The sequence below is a fragment of the Canis lupus genome, chromosome 4, assembly GCF_003254725.2.
Source record: "Canis lupus dingo isolate Sandy chromosome 4, ASM325472v2, whole genome shotgun sequence".
Lineage (NCBI taxonomy): Eukaryota > Metazoa > Chordata > Mammalia > Carnivora > Canidae > Canis > Canis lupus.
Window position 1 is genome coordinate 49,591,494 of NC_064246.1, and position 22,536 is coordinate 49,614,029.

Sequence of the window (22,536 nt, forward strand, 5' to 3'; positions counted from 1 at the left end):
ACATACCTATATATTTTATTCAAAAATAGTGTAAGTAAGATGGAATCCTCAAAACATGAAAATTATTCAAAGGCAAGAAAAGCAGAAGAATGAGAAATAGAAGATCTGAACATAAAATAAATAATAAAATGATATGCTGAAAACCTAACATATTAGTAATGATATTAAATGCAAGCACTCTAAATATATCAATTAAAAGTGAGATTGGTAGAGGGGAATTAAAAGAAAAGTATGACCTAAGTAAATCATCTATAAGCAATCTACAAGAAAATCACTTCAATTACCATGAAATAGGTAGGATGGAAGCAAAATAAATGGAAAATATATATCATTGTGATGTTAATTTTAAAACCTATGATTAGTTATGCTATTAGCAGATGGAATAGACATCAGAGAAAATGAAATAACGAGGGGCAAAAAGGGATATGATATAATCATACATGGAACAATCTACCAAGGAGGCTAAATATTTATGCAATGAATAGCAGAGTTTCAAAATGCCTGAAAAAAGAAACTGATAGAGCTGAATGGAAAAAATATAGATTTATACAACTATAATTAGGGAGGTTAATACTACTCTTTCAATGATTGACAAAAGTCCTACAGAGTAAAATCTGCAAATATATAAAGTAACTGAAAAACAGCATCAAACCACAGAATGTAATTGACAATTATAGAGCATTCCACACAACAATATCAGAATATATATCATTTTCATTGCCCATAGAACATGTCCAAGTGGGACTTATTTCAGATATGCAAGGCTAGTTCAATATCTGAAAAATCAATCATTGCAATCCATCACATCAACAATAAAGAAGTCTTATATCCATTTTTATAGGAAAATCATTTCACAAAATTCAACCACCATTTATGATTTAAAAAATAACCCATAGCATACTAGTCAGAGAATAATTTCCTCAACATGATAAAGAGCATCTACAAAAGACCATGCTATTAACATCATTCTTCACAATGAAAGATTCAATGTTTTCCACTTAAGATTTTTAAAAAGGCAAAAAATTTACAATTATACCACTGATAAAGTGTTGAAAGGCTGTAAGACAACCTAGAATTCTGTACCCAGCAAAATTATCTTTAAAGCTGGATGAGAAATAAAGACTATCTCAGACAAACAAAATCAGGGATTCATAGCCACCAGATCTTCTCTGAAAAAAATAAAAATAAACAATTTAAAGGAGTTATTCAGTGAAAAGACAATTGATATAGGGCAGAAACTGGGATCTACATAAAGGGGAAAAAGGTGTCTGAGAAATAATAAATGAAGGCAAAATCTTTCATTTTTATTATTTAATTCATCTAAAAGACCACTTTTCATTTAAAATATTTATAGTAAAAAGGTATTGGGCAATTATAGCATATTGATAAGTGAAACAATTGATAGCAATACCACAAGGGATGGGAGGGAAGAATTGGAAATTCTGTTGTATGTACTTACACTACATGTGAAGTATAGCATCAGTTGAAGATTAACTTAAATAACATGACAATATATATACTGTAAAATAAAAGAGACACTCAAAAAGTAAAAAAAAAAAGATATGCTAACAGATGAGACACAATAGAATATCAATATAAAAATGCTCAATTAAAACTAAAAAGGAAGATAAGTAGGGCAGAGAGCAAAAATATAAGCAGTGAATTGAAGAACAGTTACAGATTTGGTAGATATTATGGTTATATCAATAATAACTTTAAATGAGAAAGACAATATTGGATGAATTAAAAGATTATCAAAAAAAAGAGATTTAACTATCTACTATACAAAAGAAACCCACTTTAAATATAAAGATACACACGAAGATGAAAAAGAGATGAAGAAAGTTACACCATGCAAACATTAATGAAAAGAAAGGTGTAGTAGCTATATTAACTTCAGACACAGCAAACTTTAGAACTAGAAAGAAAATAAATAACAGAGTGGAAATCAATGAGATTAAAAACAGGAAAGGAATAGAGAAAAATCAACAAAACAAAACTTGGCTCTCATGCGAGGTCAATAACCATCTAACCAGGCTAACCAAGAGAAAAGGAAATAAGACACACAATTCACTAATATTAAAAATGAAGAAAAGAGTATAATTTTTGATCGTATGGTAAAATTCCATGAAAGACACTGAAGTGCTACAACTCACACAAGGGGTAATATATAACTCGAGTAACCCTATATCTATTAAATAAATTGAATCAATAGTTAATATGACATATTATTGGAATGAATAAAAAATGCATTTGCAACACCATCAACAAAAGCAATATTCAGGCAAAACTCAAACAAAATGTCTTTATCCTCTTCATACATTTACCCATCTTTCTACCCACTCATCCCTTCATTAACAAAGTGTTTCCAGAAATTTATAGGCAATATGTTTTTGGGAATGAACTAAAACATCACACAAATAAAAAATCATATTGATAAATATAATAGGGGAAACAGATGGAGAACTGCCACAAAAGTCCTTTCTTAGAAAGCAAAAGAAAGGACACTTAGAAAGTGACATTGAAGCTTTGAAGTAAGAGTGGGTGAGATAGTCACAAGAAGAGGGAGATGAAATACAATTCAAGGAAAAGTAACAGGCATCTAGAAAAATCCTCAAAAGGGAACAAACTTATGCCAGTGAACTGAAAAAAGCAGCGTGGACAGCAGAGATGTTGGCACAAAAAAGTTGGAAAGGTGAGCAGAGGCTAATCCTGAAGCCCACATGAAGATTTTTGTTGTTGTTGTTAAAGATTGTATTTATTTGAGAGAGAGAGAAAGAGCAAGTGGGTGGGAGTGAGAGGGCAGAGGGAGAAGGAGAGGGAGAGAGAAGCAGACTCCCCACTGAGTAGGGAGCCTGGTACAGGGCTCTATTACCCAGGACACTGGGATCATGACCTGAGCTGAAGGCAGATGCTTTAACTGACTGAGCCACCCAGGCACCCTGAAGCCCACATTAAGATTTAAAAATTTTTGTCCTTAGTAATGTGGATCACCTGTGTGACTGTTTTTATTGTAATAATGCAACTAAATTCAAGCTATTCAATTAGAAAACAGGAGTTAATCATACACTAACAAGGTGTATCAGAGGAACCAAAGGCAAGATTTTAACAGCCCCAAGAAGAATCATGGAAGAGCTGATAGGATTCCACTAGAAATCTCCACATTTTTTGCTTTCTTTTCTAACTAATCCTTTTGGCTTCTCAGGCCCATGGGCTTATCTTTCCTTATAAAATGCAGATAAGTGGGGGAAGGGCAGGATTGCCAATCTTCCAAGCATAATCTGATATCCACTATACCATACTGCTTCCCCACCCCATATGCCCCAGATTTACTCTCTTTGCTCTACATTTATTTGTGTTATATAATGTAGAGTGGTTTGGCCTCTAGTCTTTTTCTATCTATTTCTTTAAAGCTCAATTATGCCTCATCTATACACAGAAAATCTTCCCATGCTCTCTTAGCCTAGATAAATTACTCTGGTTTCCTTACTTTCAAAAACATGTTTTCTTAAATATCTTGGTATTTTATTAAATTTTGCCTTCACCTATTTTAAGATAAACATCTTTTTAAAAATTTGTATCTTGCTCAAAAGAATTCTAGATATGGTATTATACCTGTATGCATAATTCCATATATGCCTCCCCTTGTGCCACACGCATAGTGAATGTAATAAAACAAAACACAGGGATGCCTGGGTGGTTCAATGGTTGAATATCTGCCTTTGGCTCAGGGCATGATCCCAGGGTCCTTGGGATCGAGTCCCACATCGGGCTCCCTGCAGGGAGCCTGCTTCTCCCTCTGCCTATGTCTCTGCCTCTCTCAGTGTGTCTCTCATGAATAGATAAATAAAATCTTTAAAAAAATTAAAATAAAACACATAGTGAATGCTCAACACATATTTGCATACCAAAATAAATAATAAAGCTAGATGCATAAAACTATTATTTATAAAATATATTTTAGGGACACCTGGGAGGCTCAGTCAAACAACTGCCTTTGGCTCAGGTCATGATCCCAGGGTCCTAGGATTGAGCCCCACATTGGATTCCCTGCTCAGTGGAGAACCTGCTTCTCCCTCTCCTCCTTGCTTGTGCTCTCTCTCAGTATCTCTATTATCTCAGTCTCTCAAATAAATTAATAAAATCTTTAAATATATATACATTTAAAATATATTAATATATATTTAAAAACATATATTTAAATGTTATGATGTATCAGGGCTTATAAAATACTTACATTGTACCAATTTAAATTTAGCTGTAAGATAGATTTACTTTACTCCATCTAGCCCACAAGATAAGGAAGTATCATATTGCTAGTCATTCAGACAAGGGTATTCTCAGTGAGGAGGGAACCCCTTCCCATATTCCTAAAGATCTTCATTTGTCACCTGGAATACTGCATTAGCCTACACTCTGGAACTTGCCTGGCCTTGCTTCTCTTTTAATCAGTCTTCAAAAGTGCTGCCTAAGGAGTCCTTCTGGTGCATAAATCCAAAGGCTCACTGACCTCGTTTAAATTCTTTAATAGATTCTCTCTACCATTAGTATAAAATCCATACTAGTAAGACACTCAAGGTCCAATATGACCAAGCATCTTTCCACCTATTTCCATTGAGTTGTCTACTACCAATCCTCCAGAGATGTACTAGACATCTACGTTTTCTCTCACCCACACCATCCTGATTGAACCTTACTCACTCTTCAGGCCTTAGCTGAGGAATCTTCGTCTTACAGTCATCGAGATAAGGAACTGATGTTTTCACCTTTCAGTCACCAACAATCATCTTGTGATGAATCATGAGTCCTGGAGACCAGGGATAGAGTCTCTGAATTCTTTTTAATTTGTTCTTAGCACATGTCTTGGTGTTTAGTGGATTCTCAGATAGTGTACATTAACTAAATGGAGGGAAAACACTGGTACCCAAAGATGAGGCTTTAAAAGCTCTAATTACTAGGGTGCCTGGGTTGCACACTTGGTTAAGCATCCAACTCTTGGTTTCAGTTCAAGTTGTGATGATCTCAGGGTCGAAGATGGAGCCCCACCTCGGGCTTCACACTAGGTGTGACATCTGTTTAAGAATCTCTCTGTCCCTCTTCCTCTGTCCCTCCTGCTCTTGTTCTTTCTCTATAAAATAAATAAGTCAATCTTAAAAAAAAAAAAAAAGTTCAAATTGCTTAAATGGTCAGAGGAGTGATTTCTGCATTTTGTGCCAAAAAACTCCCTGGATTTTATTTTGGATTGAGTTAATATGTCTAGAATAGAAAAGATTTAGACTATTTAAAAGCATCTTAATTAGAAGTCCCTGAAAGTATCTAAAAGCAGATTTCTTTTTAATAAGCAGGCCTTGCATAACCTCAGTGACCACACCATCTGTTGAGCATTTTTGTAACATCACTGAGAGTGAATTGCATGTTCTAAGTTTGGCCCATCACTGTTCTGTGTGGTAAAAGGCATGGCATTTTTAGCATGTTCAAATTGCAAGTAATTTAGCATTTCGGAAAGTTCTTTGGTGATTTGAGTCATATTCAGGCAGTAATTATGATTTGTTTGAAAATGGACTATAATGCGTGATTATTGTATCATATACATTGAAATGCATTTATTGACTTTCTAAGTTTTGAGTACAGTAATTACCCTGAAATGAAGCAAAGCCAATTTTACTTGTTTTTATCAACTTTAAAATGTGCAAGTTAATGAGAGTTACACACTGACAATTTTTATTGTTTTACTTGCTCTGTTGTGAATGTTAGCATCCCAAATCAATATATTGTCCTTTTGATCTGTTAGCCATCAGAGGAATAGGTTAGGTTTTATAGTCTTATTTTTTTTCATATAGGTGGTACTCCAGATCTTGAGGATAAGTCAAAATGGAAGGGTTTTATTTCCTACAGAGTCTTTTATGATTGCTCAGGAATAACGCTCTTCCTATTCCCATTTCCCCATCATCCCCATGTGAATAGAATAGCAGGCTTACAATCAATCGTGAAAATAGCTCAGGATATTTACATCCTCAGTAATGTGTAAGTCTTTGATTCATTCACTTGTTCTTTCATTTATGTATATTTAGTAATCATTTATTATTATATGGTAGATGCCATTATAGGCATGGAAAAAAATCTCAATAGAGAGAAAGGCATGCTCTCTGCCCTCAGAGAGCATACAATGTGGTATAGGAAAAATGTATGTAGATGGACTAAGTAAGACACTAATATGTGCTGCGACCCAAGAAATAAAGAACATTCGATGAATGTATAGGAAAGACAGGAAATCCAGTTTGGGGAGTGGGAAAAACTTCCTGACCAGAAAGAGTGCTAACTTGACTGAGAGCTAAATAACAGAGGAGGAAGCTCCCTGCCTAAATAATGCAAGACACTGATATGTAAGATCAGCTCTGAATCCTGAAAAGAAAAGCAATCTGGACCATGTGATCTACAAAGTACCAGAACAGTCATGACTGTTCCGAAACAAACATCACTACATTCCACCTTTACTGGAAATTGCTGTATTTATTGTTAAATGAGTCAGTAGCAGGTCTCATTGTAAAGGGATAACCTTGTTGTACTTTTGCTCTCCTTTGAGAAAAATGCAGAGTTCTGTCAGCTTTTCCCTGTTTAATCATGTGTTAAATCTCAAGAGCTCCTTTTAGGACTTTTTTTTTTTTTTTCTTTAAATGAGTCCCTTAACAAGTCTCGATGCCAAAATCACAGATCCTCACCTGAATATACTTCCGAAGGTTTGGTGCTATGCACGAGTCTTCATTAGGAAAGTGACAGAGTCTTGATTGTTATTTAATTTAGAGAAAATGATACCTCATGTCTGGGCATGCTAGTTTGTGGATTTAAAAATAAATGTGAGATCTCAGAGTCAGGTGGACTTAGCTCAGGCTGTGGAATTCTGAATAGGGAAAATGATTCAGTGATTAGGACAATTTAGGGGACTATTTTTATTCATTCTTTAATTTTGCATTTTTAAAGGATCCTCATATTATTTGCAAAGTCACCACAAGAAGTGTTTCGTATATGAGACTTTCATAACACACATCTATTTCTACATTGAATTAAAAGTGCATATAATTGATCTGTAATTAGAACTCTGTAGGATCTTGGGCAGTAAATTCCCTTCTTTCAAAGGGCTTCTGTTTTACGATCTATAAAACAAGGAAGCTGATTTAGATAACAAATGGCAAACACCTGAGAAACACTGCAATTTCCATATTCTATACCCATAGTAGGTACCACTAATAACCACAGCACTCTTCCCTACAGAATCACTCACCACAATGACCTAGGCAACTGTGAATCAGAGCTAGAACAGAAAATAAAATATATTTACCATGCTTTGGCCAGATCTCTTCGGCCTCTTATGCAACCAACAGTCCTCAAATAGGATAATTCTACAGAGTGTTGTACTGGTTTTATTTTTCTTTATTTTATTTTGTTTTTTGAAGATTTATTTATTCTTAGAGTGAGATTGTGCACAAGTGGGAGGCACAAAGGGAAAGGGAGAGAGAATCTCAAGCTGACTCTCCACTGAGTGTGGAGCCCAAAGCAAGCTTACTCTTAAGAACCCTGAGATCAGGGCAGCCTGGGTGGCTCAGTGGTTTAGCGCCGCCTTCAGCCCAGGGCTCCCTGGGAGACTCGGGGTGGAGTCCCACATCGGGCTCCCTGCATGGAGCCTGTGTCTCTGCCTCTCTCTCTCTGTGTCTCTCATGAATAAATAAATAAAATTAAAAAAAAAAAAAAAAAGATCCTGAGCTGAAATCAAGACTTAAGTGCTTAACCCACTGAGCCACCCAGGCACCCCACTAAGTACCATACTGGTTTTAATTCTTAATGTTACTTTTATGCAAAGAATAGATGCACATTAAAAAAAAAAAACAAGCTCAAATAAGCAAAATAGTAAAAGAATAATCACTCTAAATCCACACCTCCAGATAGCTCTCATTAATATCTTGAGAATTTTTATTTTTTAGTACTATACCAAGTGCTAAATTTTCTTAAGAATGCTTTAGTTGGAACTATTTTTTATTCTAAAAATGTTTGGCCCCCAGATGAACAAGGTTTCTTTATTTTGAACACCTGTGGATTAAATTGATCATTTTCAAGACATTTTGATGATATTTTTTATGTGAGATCTCAGTTTTACTGGCCAGTTCTTGTCTTTTCTTTAGGAAAGCAAATTCTCATGTGACTACTTAATGTCTCTATAACTAGGGGCCAAATGGCTCCTTATGTGGAGGATCCTTATTTCATGGTTTTAAAAGCCCTCACATCTCAGCAGGTCCTGCCAGCCCGCTGGAGCCAAACTGTTTTACTCATTCTTGATTGGCACCTTCTTTATTCTCCTTATAACAGAAGGATAATCTGTCTAAAACTTGTAAGGAATACAAGCCTGTATGTTAGGTCAGAGTGAATGCAGTAAAAGGGGATATAGAGGAAAGATAACTTCTTACTAATAGTATGTTTAAGAAACGAAGACACTAGAGACTCTTGTAGTTTTTAAACATAATACAACTTTATAATTTGCAAATTTCAGCGAAATAAAGTGTTCTATTACAGTGTTTCTCTAGCAACCTTGTTATTTACCCATAGCTCAATTTCAGTATATATATCCACCTTAAGTATATATATTAATATAATATACATATTTTGCTATACAGTGAATATATACTTTCAGTGTATATATACATACATATATACTCAATAAATATATATACTTAATATATATAACACATACTTGTATATATTTTATCTATTTATATAAATACAAATAAAATTATACTTAATATATACTTAAGTATATCTTTATGCATATCATACATATATACATATACTTATAAGACACCATTTAGTTTTCATATATTGAAAATTCAGTAATTATATAACTAAGAAATTAGGGCATTATACCCAGTCTTTCTCACATCCTTAAAAGTATGCTCCAGCAATTCTCTTCTTGCCTACATTATTTTTCACCCTCTAGTGGATCATCGCCATCAGCAAATAAGAAGATATTATTATTCTCATTAAAAAAATCATTAAGCTCAATAATAAGAAAGCACACTACTCAATAAAAAGTCTGGGTGAGGGATCCCTGGGTGGCGCAGCGGTTTGGCGCCTGCCTTTGGCCCAGGGCACGATCCTGGAGACCCAGGATCGAATCCCACGTCAGGCTCCCGGTGCATGGAGCCTGCTTCTCCCTCTGCCTATGTCTCTGCCTCTCTCTCTCTCTCCCTGTGTGACTATCATAAATAAATAAAAATTAAAAAAAAAAATCTGGGTGAAAAATCTGAATAGACATTTCACCGAAGAAGATATATAAATGCTTAAGTATACAGAAAGATGCTCCACATCATATGTCATTTGGCGAATGCAATAAAAATAAAAATGGAATACTATAATTAATACCTAGTAGAATGGCCCAAATCTAGAATAGTGACAACACAATATTGGTGAGAACATGGAGCAACAGGAACTCTCTTATGCATTACTAGTGGGAATGTAAAATAGTGAAGCCACTTGGGAAGACATTTTGGTGGTTTCTTAATAAAACTGTTGAACATAATTTTACCATAAAAATCTAGCAATTACATTCCTTGGTATTTATTCAAATGAGTTTGCAATGGACTGGATGTTTGAGTTCCCACAAACCTGTATGCTGAAACCCTAATGCCAATGTGAAGGTATTTGGAAGTATGACCTTTAGGAAGTAATTAGGTCTTGAAGGTAGTGCCCTCAGGAATGAGATTAGTGCTCTTATAAGAGGCCAGAGCTAGCTAGCTAGCTTTCTTTCCACAAAGTGAGGATACAAGAATTCAGCAGCCTCCCCTAAAAATCGTCTATACTTTACCTATTCATCATCCCTCCTTCTACCCTATACCCTGGCAACCACAGATCTTTTTACTGTTGCCATGATTTTGCCTTATCCAGAATGTCACACAGTTTGAATCCTATAGTACATAGGCTTTTCAGGTTGGCTTCTTTCACTTAGTCATATGCATTTAAGCTTCCTCCATGTCTTTTTGCAGCTTGATAGCTCATTTCCTTTTAGTACTGAATAATATTCCATTGTCTGGATGTACCACATTATCCATTCACTACTGAAGGACATCTTGATTGCTTCCAAGTTTTGGCAATTATGAATAATGCTGCTATAAACATCTGTGTGCAGATTTTTGTGTGAATATAAGTTTTCAACTACTTTGGGTAAATACCAAGAAGCACGATTGCTGGATCTTATGGCAAGAGTATGTTTAGTTTAGTAATAAAACACCAAACTGTCTTCTAAAGTGGCTATACCATTTTGTATTCCTACCAGAATAAGAGCTTCTACTGCATCACATCCTTGCCAGCATTTGGTGTTTTCTGTCAGTGTTCTGGATTTTGGTTATCGTAATAGGTGTACAGTGGTAACTCACTTCTTTAAAATTGACATTTCCTTGATGACATGATGAGGAACATCATTTCATATGCTTATTTTCCATCTGCATAACTTCTTTGGTGAAGTGTCATTTATAAAAAACATTTTTAAGCAGGTTATTTTCTGATTTTTGAGTTTTAAGAGATCTTTATATATTTTAGATGACAATCCTATATCAGATATGTCTGTTGTCAATATTTTTTCCAGTCTGTGGCTTGTCTTTTTATTCTCTTGCTAGTGTATTCAGAGAAAAACCTTTTAATTTTAATGTTATCAATTCTTTCTTTCATGATTGGGCCTTTGGTGTTGCATCTAAAGAATTATGACCAAACACTATGTCATCTAGATTTTCTTCTGTGGATGTCCCAATATTCTGAATGGGGTGGAATAAAAATTAAAACAACTTTTAGTTTTGATGTGTGTGTGTGTGTGGATAGATAGATATCTGGATCAGTCATTCTGGGCCCTTTTAAATGACTTAGCACTTGAAAAGCCTGAAAAAAACTAAAGCAGTAGAGAATCACCTCATACAGATGGCAAGATACTGACAACTAAACGGGAAGGTATCAGAACAAGGTTTAATAGAAATCCTTGAAAAAAGTAAGCCAACAAACAGAAAAGAAAACCACAGTTAAATTCAACAGAAGAAAAGTCATGGACTCTGAGGAAGAGGATGATTATTGAAATTTAAGATGTTTAGAGACTAGAACTTAATGGAACAGTTCTAGAACAGATAGTACTGGGCAGAAGTGAAGATCTGATTATTTACTTTGTTTAGTGTCTATATGCCTTTAAAAAAAACAAACTTGTTATGCAAACTAAGAAAATATTTATACAGTCCTCTATTATATTTTCAGAATAAATATCTTGCATTCTCTTACTTCATTTATGTTAATGCATTTTTGAGGAATTGGGAAGGAACTACCCTTTTTTATAAGTAAAAAATTGACTTTTTTGGTACAAAAATGTTATTTGTACAATAATTATGCATAATGATATTGATCTCAGAGCATGAATGGCCATTGATTTTTTTTATATAGTATTAGGAATAGTTTTGCTTTAAGATGCCCACACTTTTTTTCAACCAAGCTCTTCTTTGGAAGCATGACTAAAAAGTTGTAAGACAAACTTCATAAGTTAAAAGTTTAATTGAAGTCCATGGAATGGGATGAATCAATCTAGAAAAGACTGATCTGTACAACCTCCTTACAGAAATTGAAGTGGCAATTTACAGGAATTTTTGTATATTGCTCCATAAATATTTGAATATTTTATTGATAATCTGTATTAACTATTTTCAAGGAAGGGAAACCAAACTGTGGTAAGCACTTAATAACCCTTGCTCCTAATTCTTAAGATTCTTATCCTATACTAATGTTTTCTTTCCTAATCTATATACAAAACAACCCAAAAAGAGTCAAAATAGTAGACAAGCCATACTTACCTCACTGAGAGAAGCAAATATAGTCCTTTATAGATGAAGATAATGGCATTGAGGTTTTCTTACTAGTGCAAATGTTTATAATTACACCTATAATGAAGTTTAACCTCCTAAGTAGATTTGTTACATTTATAAGTTTTATCCTACCTGCACATAATTTCCTATGTTAAAGATTTCACAGATACATCCAGAATACATAATACAGCACAGCAAATGATAAAATGTATCTTAAGTTCAGGAGTAGAGCTGCTATTAGTCTTCTATGACAGTAAAGCATAGCTGTATTTGCTGGACTGTGTTTGAACTCCAGCGCTTGCCATAGTATCATTCACGTACACACTCATTAGATAAGTGAATGTATAGCAGAAAATAACATTTTAGTGATTATGAATGCTGGTGACTATAGCAGTGATCTAGATTCTAGATTCTGCAGAATTCTTTTTTTTTTTTTTTAGGATTTATTTATTTATTTGAGAGGGAGAGATAGAGGAGCATGGGGGGTGGTGGGAGGAGAGAGGGGAGAGGGAGGGGACTGAGTGAGGAGCCTGACATGGAGCTCCATCTCAAGATCCTGCAATCACAACATAGGTGAAACCAAGAGTCTGAAGATTACCACACTGTGGCACTCAGGTGCTCCTAGATTCTGCAGATTTCTTAATCCAAATTACAAAAAAAAAAAAAAAAAAGAACGCTTCTGATAATACAAATGGTAAACACCTTTACATAACAGAAAACCTGTTCCATGTTTAAGAGCAAAGCAATAAATATTACTCATCACTATATCTCGCACAGTATTTTGTATATTGTAGATGTGGGATTCATGCTTCTGGATTGATGGATATATCAGGCTTCTATAGAGACAAGCTATTTAAAAAGCATCTATTTATGATGGACTGTCCACTGGCTACTACTTTAATGCACTATTCTTAGGGAACTATTCATATAAAGTTCAGTTAAACCCTTTCTTTTGAATAGGAATTTTTTTATGTAGAGGAATAATACTTTTCCCACCTCACCACACCTCCCTCCCCACTGCAGCCAAGTAGCCAATGAATAGGAGGAAATGGATGTGACTTAGCGAAAGTATACATGCAATTTGTGAGTATGTCTGAGCGGCTGGTTGGAAATAAGAACTATACAAGTCAACAAATCCTGCGGCCAACATGTCATTTTAGGTTTCATAGAATAGGAGGTGAGATGGTGCACCTCTGTATTGGATTAAAACTTGTGCGACCAATTGTTTTCGCTCACAGGTTAAAAAAAAAAAAAAAAAAAAAAAAAGGAGGGTGCCTCCTGGCTGAGAAAGATGGAGCGCAAGATGCCCTTCCCCGGACAGCAGCCCCGCTGACCCCCAGCCTGCGTCCAGATGCCAGAGTGTCAGGCTGATGCTTCGGGACAAGCAAAGGGGCGTCTCCCAAACAAAGTCAGGGAGCCCCTCCAGCAGCCCCTTCTGCGTTGGGCCCCGTCAGGGCTGAGTCCAAACAGGAGAGCTCTTCCCTAAGACTGTTATTAAACCAACGTGGGAGGCCTGGACACATTTTTGCTTTTGTTTTTGTTTTTGTTTTTCTGTTTTTTTTTTGTTTTTTTTTTTTTTTTACACCAGTTCAAACAAGTTTTTAATAAAGCATATAATTTTACAGTAAGGCATACATGCAATCTTTCTAGAACTTAATAAACAGCCATTTCAAGTTATTACTGGTAGATGCTCAGGTATCATGACTGCAAAAGGCAGGAATGGGTATGAATGGCCAGGCAGTAATGGGCTCTTGGTTTATTTTCCTTTAACGTGTTCACGGTGGAATATGTTAACATATTGCCTCACTGTTTTCAAAGCTAGATGTTTGAAGGGCTCGTGTCTGAGGGTCAGGTCTTAAAAAGGAGGGGAATGAGGGGGGCTGGCTGTGAAGTGGAAACCCTCCGCTCCCCGTTGTGAGCTCCCTCCTGCCTGGAGGTCGCCCTGCTGAGGCGGGTTTTCTGGTGGGACCGTGGCCCCGCGGCTCCTACCTGCTCTCAGGGGGGCCTTCCCTCCTTCCCCCAGGCTTGGCTGGTGGCAAGCTGGGTTTTGTTTGTTCGTGAGCAGTTGTTCCACGCGTCTGCAGCTTCCAGGGGTTCCCGGGAGGAGGCGCGTGCAGGGTCCTCACCGTCTTGAAGAGAAAGCAGCAGCGTGAGACGCAGTGAGAGGAGCAAAGGCACAGTACACAAGGGCCACGAAAGGACCTGGCTGGGGGGGGGGGGGGGGGGAGTGTCTTTAGCTTAAGAAGAGACAGCTTAAAAAAGAGTAACGCTTTTAAAATGTAAGGTCAAAACCCAAACGAAACAACAAAATAAAAGGTAAATTCATTTTATTTTGTTTAAAACTACCCGGTGGATTCCTATCTTATTCAGAGAAAGATGGAACCTTAAAATAATGGTTGGTAAAGATGTAGGAAGAGTGGATTTTACCTGCCTAATGATACTGAGCAAAGTCGGGAGACATTTTTGGTTGCCATCATGAGGGATGAGTGTGCTCCTGGAATCTGGTGGACAGAGGCCGTGATGCCGCTAAGCATCCTACAGAGTACAGGGCAGCTTCTCACAACAAAGAATCATCCAGCTCAAGGTGCTGAGGTTGAGAAAGACCTAAAAAGATCTCAAGACCCTTCTCAACAAGCTCCGTCACTTCTTTCTCATCTCCTCCAATTGTCTGTATTTGCTGTGCCCCAACCATAAAGGCTTCTCTGCTCTTCCTTTTGTGTTTCTTCCTCAAAAGGCCTGTACTATTTTCCTTCTTTAGAAGCCACTTCCCTTAATGGGACGCCTGGGTGGCTCAGTGTTTGAGCATCTGCCTTCGCCTCAGGGTGTGATCCTGGTGTCCTGGGATTGAAGTCCCACATTTGGCTCCTTGAGAGGAGTCTGCTTCTCTCTCTGTCTATGTCTCTGCCTCTTTCTCTGTGTCTCTTGTGAATAAGTGAATAAAATATTAAAAAAAAAAAAGTAAAAACCACATCCCTCCAATAGCATGGTCTATGTCCTCATCTCCTTCAGGTTTTTGGTCTCAGTAAACATTTCTTGAACTCTCTGCTTCAAATTTTCACCACCACTGTCCACATGGCCTATGCTCTTTCACTTCTCTATATTGCATTCATTTATCGTATTGTCTACCTCTTCCCACTGTCACGTAAACCTAAAAAGGGTAGGAATTGTATCTATTTTGTTCCTTTCTGTATCCTTATTTCTGGGAATTGTGTTTTTGAATGAATGAATAAAAGGATGAGCTGTACAAAATTTCTCATGTAAAGTGTTCTATATGCACGAACAGAGAAAAATCTGGGACCAACTGACAGGGCCTATAGGAAAACAAATTTCAATTCAATAAGAACAATCTATTAAGATACCAAAAAAATTAATAGAGAGCTCTATGTTGCAGAGTTCTTTATGTTCAAGCAATGACAAAATAATCACTGAACGAGGATACATAGATAGAATTCAAACATTGGCTCTTCAAATTTCTGACAAACTATAAGGTGGTAATATGCATAAGCTTTGGACTCAGACATATCTAGGCTCGGCTTCAGTTCTACTACCCTACATATTGACTGTGAGCCCTTGCGCAGATTATTGAATCTCTCATTGCATTGCTTTTTATATAAAATCAGGATAATAATAATATATTCTCCAAAAGATTGATTACAGGAGGAAATAAGATATTCTGTGTGAAGTACTAACACATAACTAAATGCATATATGTGTTTATAATAATAATGATTAAAAATAAATAATAGTACTTATTAGCATTAATATATTTTTTTCCAGAGTATATAACTGTGTCTCATTTATTTTAAGTATTTCAGATTTGTTATCTTTACCTAAATACCCACTATATTTTCCCTAGAATCTTCCTAAGGACAGAAGCTTAAATAATCCTTAGAATTAGAGGTATAGAATTATTATAGGTATAGAATTATTATATTACTCTTCTGTCAATCGAGGTCCTCTCTCAAAATACTTAGGATAAGTTCTCAGTCTCAATACTGACATGCCTATTACATTTTAAATGTTTAGAAATTTTATTTGTAGAATAAAAGTAAGAATTTTATTTGTAGAAATTTTCCTATAGCTCTTCTTGACCTCTGGTAGATTCACAAATCTACCATGGGACACTACTATATTTTGGTCACTGGGCAACATAAATTTTTGTGTAAATGGTAAAGATGATTATAGAGCAGGATAAAGAGGGTGAAAATCTTGGTACAAGTAAAAGTAAAACTTTAGAGGTATTATCTAAAATTGGTGCAAAAGACAAGATTGTATACAAAATGTAAAATTCAAAAATGTGCTCCTCAGTATATAAGAAAATGGCATCATGGAAGAAAATTCTACTCAATGATAAAGAGACCAATACTAGTGGGTGTGTTTATTTATCCTATATATGATATGGTTATGTAATGATTCTTGGTGACATGTTAATGTCATTTTGATGGTTAATTTTATATGTCAACTAAAGGTTACTCACATAACTGGTAAAACATTATTTCTAAGGGCTAAGGTTACTCACATAACTGGTAAAACATTATTTCTTCTTGTGCTTGTGAGAGTGTTTCCAGAAGAAATTAGTATTTGAATCAGTAGACTGAATAAAGAAGATTACCCTTGCCAATGCAGGTAGTGCTCATCCAATCTTTTGGGAGGCCTGAATAAGCTAAAAGGTAAGGAAGAGTGAATTTGCTCTACACCTGAGCTGAGACATTCATACTTTCTTGCCCTTGGACATTAGTCCTCCTGGTTTTAGGGCTTTGACACTCAGACCAGGACATATACCATGAACTCCCCTGGTTCTCAGGCCTTTGGACTTGGACTGAATTATGCCACTGGCTGTGCAGAAAGCAGACTGTGGGACTTATTGGCTTCCAAAATAATGTGAGCCAATTTCTGTAATAAATCTCCTCTTATGTACATCTATATATCCTATTGGTTCTGTCTTCCTGGTGAACCCTGACTAATACACAAGTGTATGCTAGCTCAGGCTGCCACGAGAAAATGCCACAGGCTGGGTGGCTTAAACAACAGAAATTTATTTCCTTACGGTTCCACAGGCCAGAAGTCTCAGTTCAATCAGCAGGATTGGTTTCTGTTGAGAGCCGTCTAACTGGCTTGTTGATGACCACCTTCTTTCTGTATCCTCACATGGCCTTTCCTAGGTGTGCATGCCCAGAGAGAGAGAGAGAGGGAGTGGAGCAGGTTGGAGGTGGGGGAAGAGAAGCAGAGAGGGAGGGAGAGAGAGATCTTCCTCATTTTATGAGCCATATTTTATGATCCATTAGGATCATTTAAACTTAATTACCTCCCTTTGGCCTTACAATTGGGGGAGACACAATTCAGTTCACAGCATCCCTTCAGGTGTGTGCCCCCAAAATATGCCATTTAAAAGTATGCCATCCACAGGCTCAAAATGTTTGAGAATTAGACCCTAAGGATCTCAGGATGCTCAGCATGTTAATAATTACAATGCATTCACCCCTCCAATAATTCCATTAAATTTCATGCCTCAATTATATGTTTCAACAAATTCTATGATTTTGTCCTTTCATCTAGTAATTGACAAATGTTGGAGCATTAGCCTAAAAAATACACTTCTGACTTTTATTCCATAGGTCACCCTCTCCTAGTGTCCAGTTTTTATAGTATTGTAATGTACCTGGTAAAAACTTCATAAGTACTTAACTACCTGTGGCTCAGAGTATCCCTACTGATGATTGTAAGCTAGAAATTTAAAGCAGGGTGACTGTGTTGAGAATCTTTTACTGTCTCAATTCCTATCGCTATACTTTCAGGATTTTCTGATGACTATATTTTAGTCACCTGAATCCAACTTTTTTTTCTCCCCTGCTGACAAAGGAAAAGAGAATGAATGAGGGACATAGGGAGAGAAGAGGGAAAAGGAGAGAGGGAAGAAGGAGAAGGACGGAGAGAGTAAGAGAGGGAGAGACAGAGACAGGAGAGAGAAATAGAGAACAGTTTAAAAGAGGAAGTGATTTCATTGGTCACTTCTTACAATGGGTATATGGGCTGGAGTGATCTTGAAATGACAGAGTGAATTCCCTCTTTTCTCATTCACTACCAAATACTTGGAAGATATCATGTGACATGGGATTCTAGGATTCACAGATAGATAATTTTCATTACATGACCTTTATAGTATAATAACTGAACATATTGTATATTTTATTTTACATGGACATTTTAAAGAATTACAACCTATTTCTGACAACATGTAATTCTGACTTACCTCTTGGCTTTGAAAGCAAATCTCATATCCTACGTTTCTATTGCATACATCGTAATCTCAGGAAAGTCAACTGTGTAACATATTCTATCATAGATACAGGACAATTTTTTAAAAATTGAAGTAGCTACATAGTGACAAAGGCATTATCATTAAGAATTGGTATTTCTCAAAAGAATAGTAACTATCTGTAGTCTCTTCTATGGTAGCATAAATGTTGATTTTAAAAAATAACAGCTCTCTATAATTTAGCCCTCCTTACATTATGATGCCTCACAAAAAAAGCTTTTCAAATATCTTTTCTTTCCTTTGGTTGAAAGAGCCTTTGGAATGGTACAATGTCTTACTAGAATTTTTACAAAATGACAAGCAATGGTTTCTGGGGTTGCAATAGTATGCTATATGTACAAGTAAAATTAGAAAGGTAAATCTTCCTGTATTTAATTACATTATTATGATAGAGGCATTACCTGAGTTTCATATCTTTTTAACTTCAGGCATTATATATGGAGGCTATATAGAGCACAAATCTGCAAATATCATCAAATAGTATTTTCAAAGATGCCTGAATTATTGGAACCAATCACTCTGATCTCATGTTGGGTTTTTTTGTTTTGTTTTGTTTTTCTTTTCTTTCCCACTTAATTGTTGGCTGAGAGAAGTGGTTCTTAATAGTATGACTATAGTCATGTTTATTCAAATAATGAAAAATAAGGTTATCCATAGGAAAGAACAACTTTGTATCCTGAATTGCAGTTTTCTTATGGAGGAAATTAAATATTCACTTTGTCTCCATGTGGAGAGATTTTGTGGTAGGAATAGACACTGTAATTTGTCTGCGGTACAAATATTCCTATATAGATCACACTCACTCAGGAAATGCCCAGAATCTAAATTACAATAAAACTATTTTAGGCAAGAAGGATTAAAAACCCAAACTGTTTAAATCATCAGGGTACTCAGAGAATATAAATGTGTGTGTGTGTGTGTGTGTGCGTGTGTGTGTGTGTGTATCTCAATCAGGGATTTAAAACATACACCCTAATATACTAATATACTTGAGGATAAATATATTGTATACTTTGGTAATAAGGCTAAAAAGAAGAAGAAGAAGGCATGATGAGAAAAGAAGAAGCATGATGAAGACAAAATCACCATTTCACATATAAATGAAATGTAGCTATATCCAGATTAACATTTTGGTGATTATAAAGCTTTCATTTTGATTGGTTTTCCAAGCTGTCAAGTAAAGCACACTCATACGTTATACTTATTGAATGTCATTACCTGAATATTAACAATGAGACTACCTTTAAGAGATACGAACTGATAGAAATTCTGAGTGTCCCTCCTTTTCTACTCTTCTGCGTTTACTTGAAGATTTGGGTCAATACAATGTTCACTCAATTATTAAGGTTAACTTAAAAAATAAAAGGTGAAAAGTTTTTTTTTTCCTTTACTTCTTTTAAGAAAAATTCTAGACCACAATGAAAAATTCACCCCAGGAATTGCAGTATCTCTTAGGCCAAAGAGAATGTTAATTTAAGTCATTATTTTGAAATAGAAGATAACAGTTTCTTAGGCAATATTACCAATATTGTCTAATGAGACTAATTCTATCAAGCCCCTGTATATATGAGCCTTAGCTACACTATATCTCCCAGGAAGAGAAAATAAGAATTTTGTATGTCTCTAGGATAAAGAGAAGATGAAGATGGGAACATTGTACCTATTCATAACCTAACAGACTTTCCCCCCTGCCAATTCCCTTATTTTCAACCATCCTTTACTGCTTCAACATTTCTTTCAGTATTTGCTTCAATTTTAAGATCTTCTCCAAACCTCACAGCATATACTCTTAATATGTAAATAAGTCAAAAACATTATCAACTATTTGAGAAAAGTTTTTCATCTTATTCAGACACAATTTCCAGTCAGATCTTCAATTTGACCTTAAAAAACAATACCCTATCTCCTGTATGTCTAAATGAAAGAGCTGTGAAATACTGCCTTCAGCTATTATAGTTTGTTGGAACCATATTCTCATATTTTATGTATTTGATTTTTATGTGAATTTTATCCAGATTTGGTATCAATTGTAATGTCATGAGGTGAAATGCTATAAAATTAACTAAAATCTAAGACCCACAGATTTCAGTTCTATACAATGCATGGCAACTGACTCACTATGGAAACCAAAAAACTGACCACTTGTGCCTTCTATTTTCTCATCCACAAAGTGAAAATAATGGTATTTTCTCATGGGGATTTTATTGAGATTCCAAGAGACTCAGCTCAGAAAGTAGATTTCAAGTGCTTTGAAATGTATAAAACGTGAAGACAGTAATAAAATATTATCAAAAAAAAAAAAAAAAAGGGATCCCTGGGTGGTGCAGCGGTTTGGCGCCTGCCTTTGGCCCAGGGCGCGATCCTGGAGACCCGGGATCGAATCCCATGTCGGGCTCCCGGTGCATGGAGCCTGCTTCTCCCTCTGCCTGTGTCTCTGCCTCTCTCTCTCTCTCTCTCTCTCTGTGACTATCATAAAAAAAATATATATATATTATCAATAAAATGGTGAGAATAAGTGAAATTTATAGAATGAGAAGCCCGACAAATAGAGATCTTTGTTATTTTGCTTCTGCGATTGAAGTTAAAAAAATTATCATTTTTTCTTACACTTTAACAACTGGTACATGCACATTAAGATTTATGTCAAAAGGAAGACCTTTAAATTTGTTTGAAATATGTACATTTTAATATAGGTTTTCCAACCCATGAACATGAACATCTTTCCATTTATTAATGTATTCTTTAATTTCAGTATATCAATATATTGTAGTATATATTCCAGTATAGCTCTTTGATCTCTTTGGTTAAGTCGCTTCTTAAGTATTTTATTCCTTTTGACACTATTATAGTGCGATTATTTTCTTAATTTCCTTTTCACACTTTGTTTTTAGTGTATAGAAATGCAACTGATTTTTGTATATTGATTATGTATCCTTCAACTTTGCAACCTAAATATCAATCAATAGATGAATGGATTAAAAATGTGATGTCTACACACACACACACACACACACGCACAATGTAATATTATTCAACTTTAAATGGAAGAGGGAAATCCTACTATTTGCAACAACATGGATGGGCTTGGAAAACATTGTGCTAAATAAAATAAATCAATCAATCACTAAAGGACACACTTCCTGACTTCAGTTTTATGTGGTATCTGAAAGAGTCAAACTTACAGAAGTAAAACATAGAATAGTTGCCAGGGCACAAGAGGAGGGGGAAATAGGGAGTTGTTCAATGGGCATAACACAGTTATAAAAGTTGAATAAATTCCAGAGATCTGCTGTAGAATACAGTGCCTATAGTTAGCAGTTCAGTATTGTGTACTTAAAAACTGTTGAGGGTAGGTCTCATATTAAGTGTTCTTACAACAATAAGAAAGGAGGGAAGGAAGGAAGGAAGGAAGGAAGGAAGGAAGGAAGGAAGGAAGGAAGGAAGGAAGGAAGGAAGGGAGGGAGGGAGGGAGGGAGGGAGGGAGGGAGGGAGGGAGGGAGGGAGGGAGGGTTAGAAGGTGGGAAGGAAGAGGGAAAAAGAAAAGGAACAGTAGTAAACTTTTGGATGTGATGGATATATATATAACCTTGATTGTGGTGATGGTATCACAGATATATGTAATGTCCAAATTCATAAAATTGTATATATTAAATGTGTGCAGTTTTTTGTATATAAATTATACCTCATACAGCTGCAATTTTTTTAAATAAAATTAGAGTACACACACAGACACATAGGCATAGACACATTCACTAATATACTAAAGAACATACAGTAGATATGTTGAGATGTTGAACTATGCAAAAATAAATAAGAAACTCAGTATTACAAAGTATTGATGTTACAGTTCAACACTCCTTTTAAGTAATTTGAGAATTGAAATTTAAAACAGAAGGAAAAGTAAACTAAATTGAAAGGAGACTTTTAACAAATCTTGCAAGAGAGTCGTTTTATTATTAATCCATATTCCCATGAAAGTAAATAAGTCAAATTAGGTAAACAGGAAGTTTACAGACATGACTGCTTGAAAGAAATATTCTATACAACATTATTTAGGTTTGCTTGCCTCATGCATTAATTTAAAATGTTAGTCTTTAAGATTAACTCTTTTAAAGTTATTTGAACTAAGTTTATCATCTAAGTAATTGACCTCATAGGTAAATACTTGATTGATTTAAAAGGGAAATAGAGTGAGCACCACTGCAGTTTCATCAGTCTGGAATTTATGCTAAAACAAAAAAGGAAATAGTCTTGGCATTTAACAAATGGAGGAACATTTTCATATATTGATTTATACTACTAAAAGCAGTTCAAACATTTATTTCCTAGAGGTGGCATCATAGT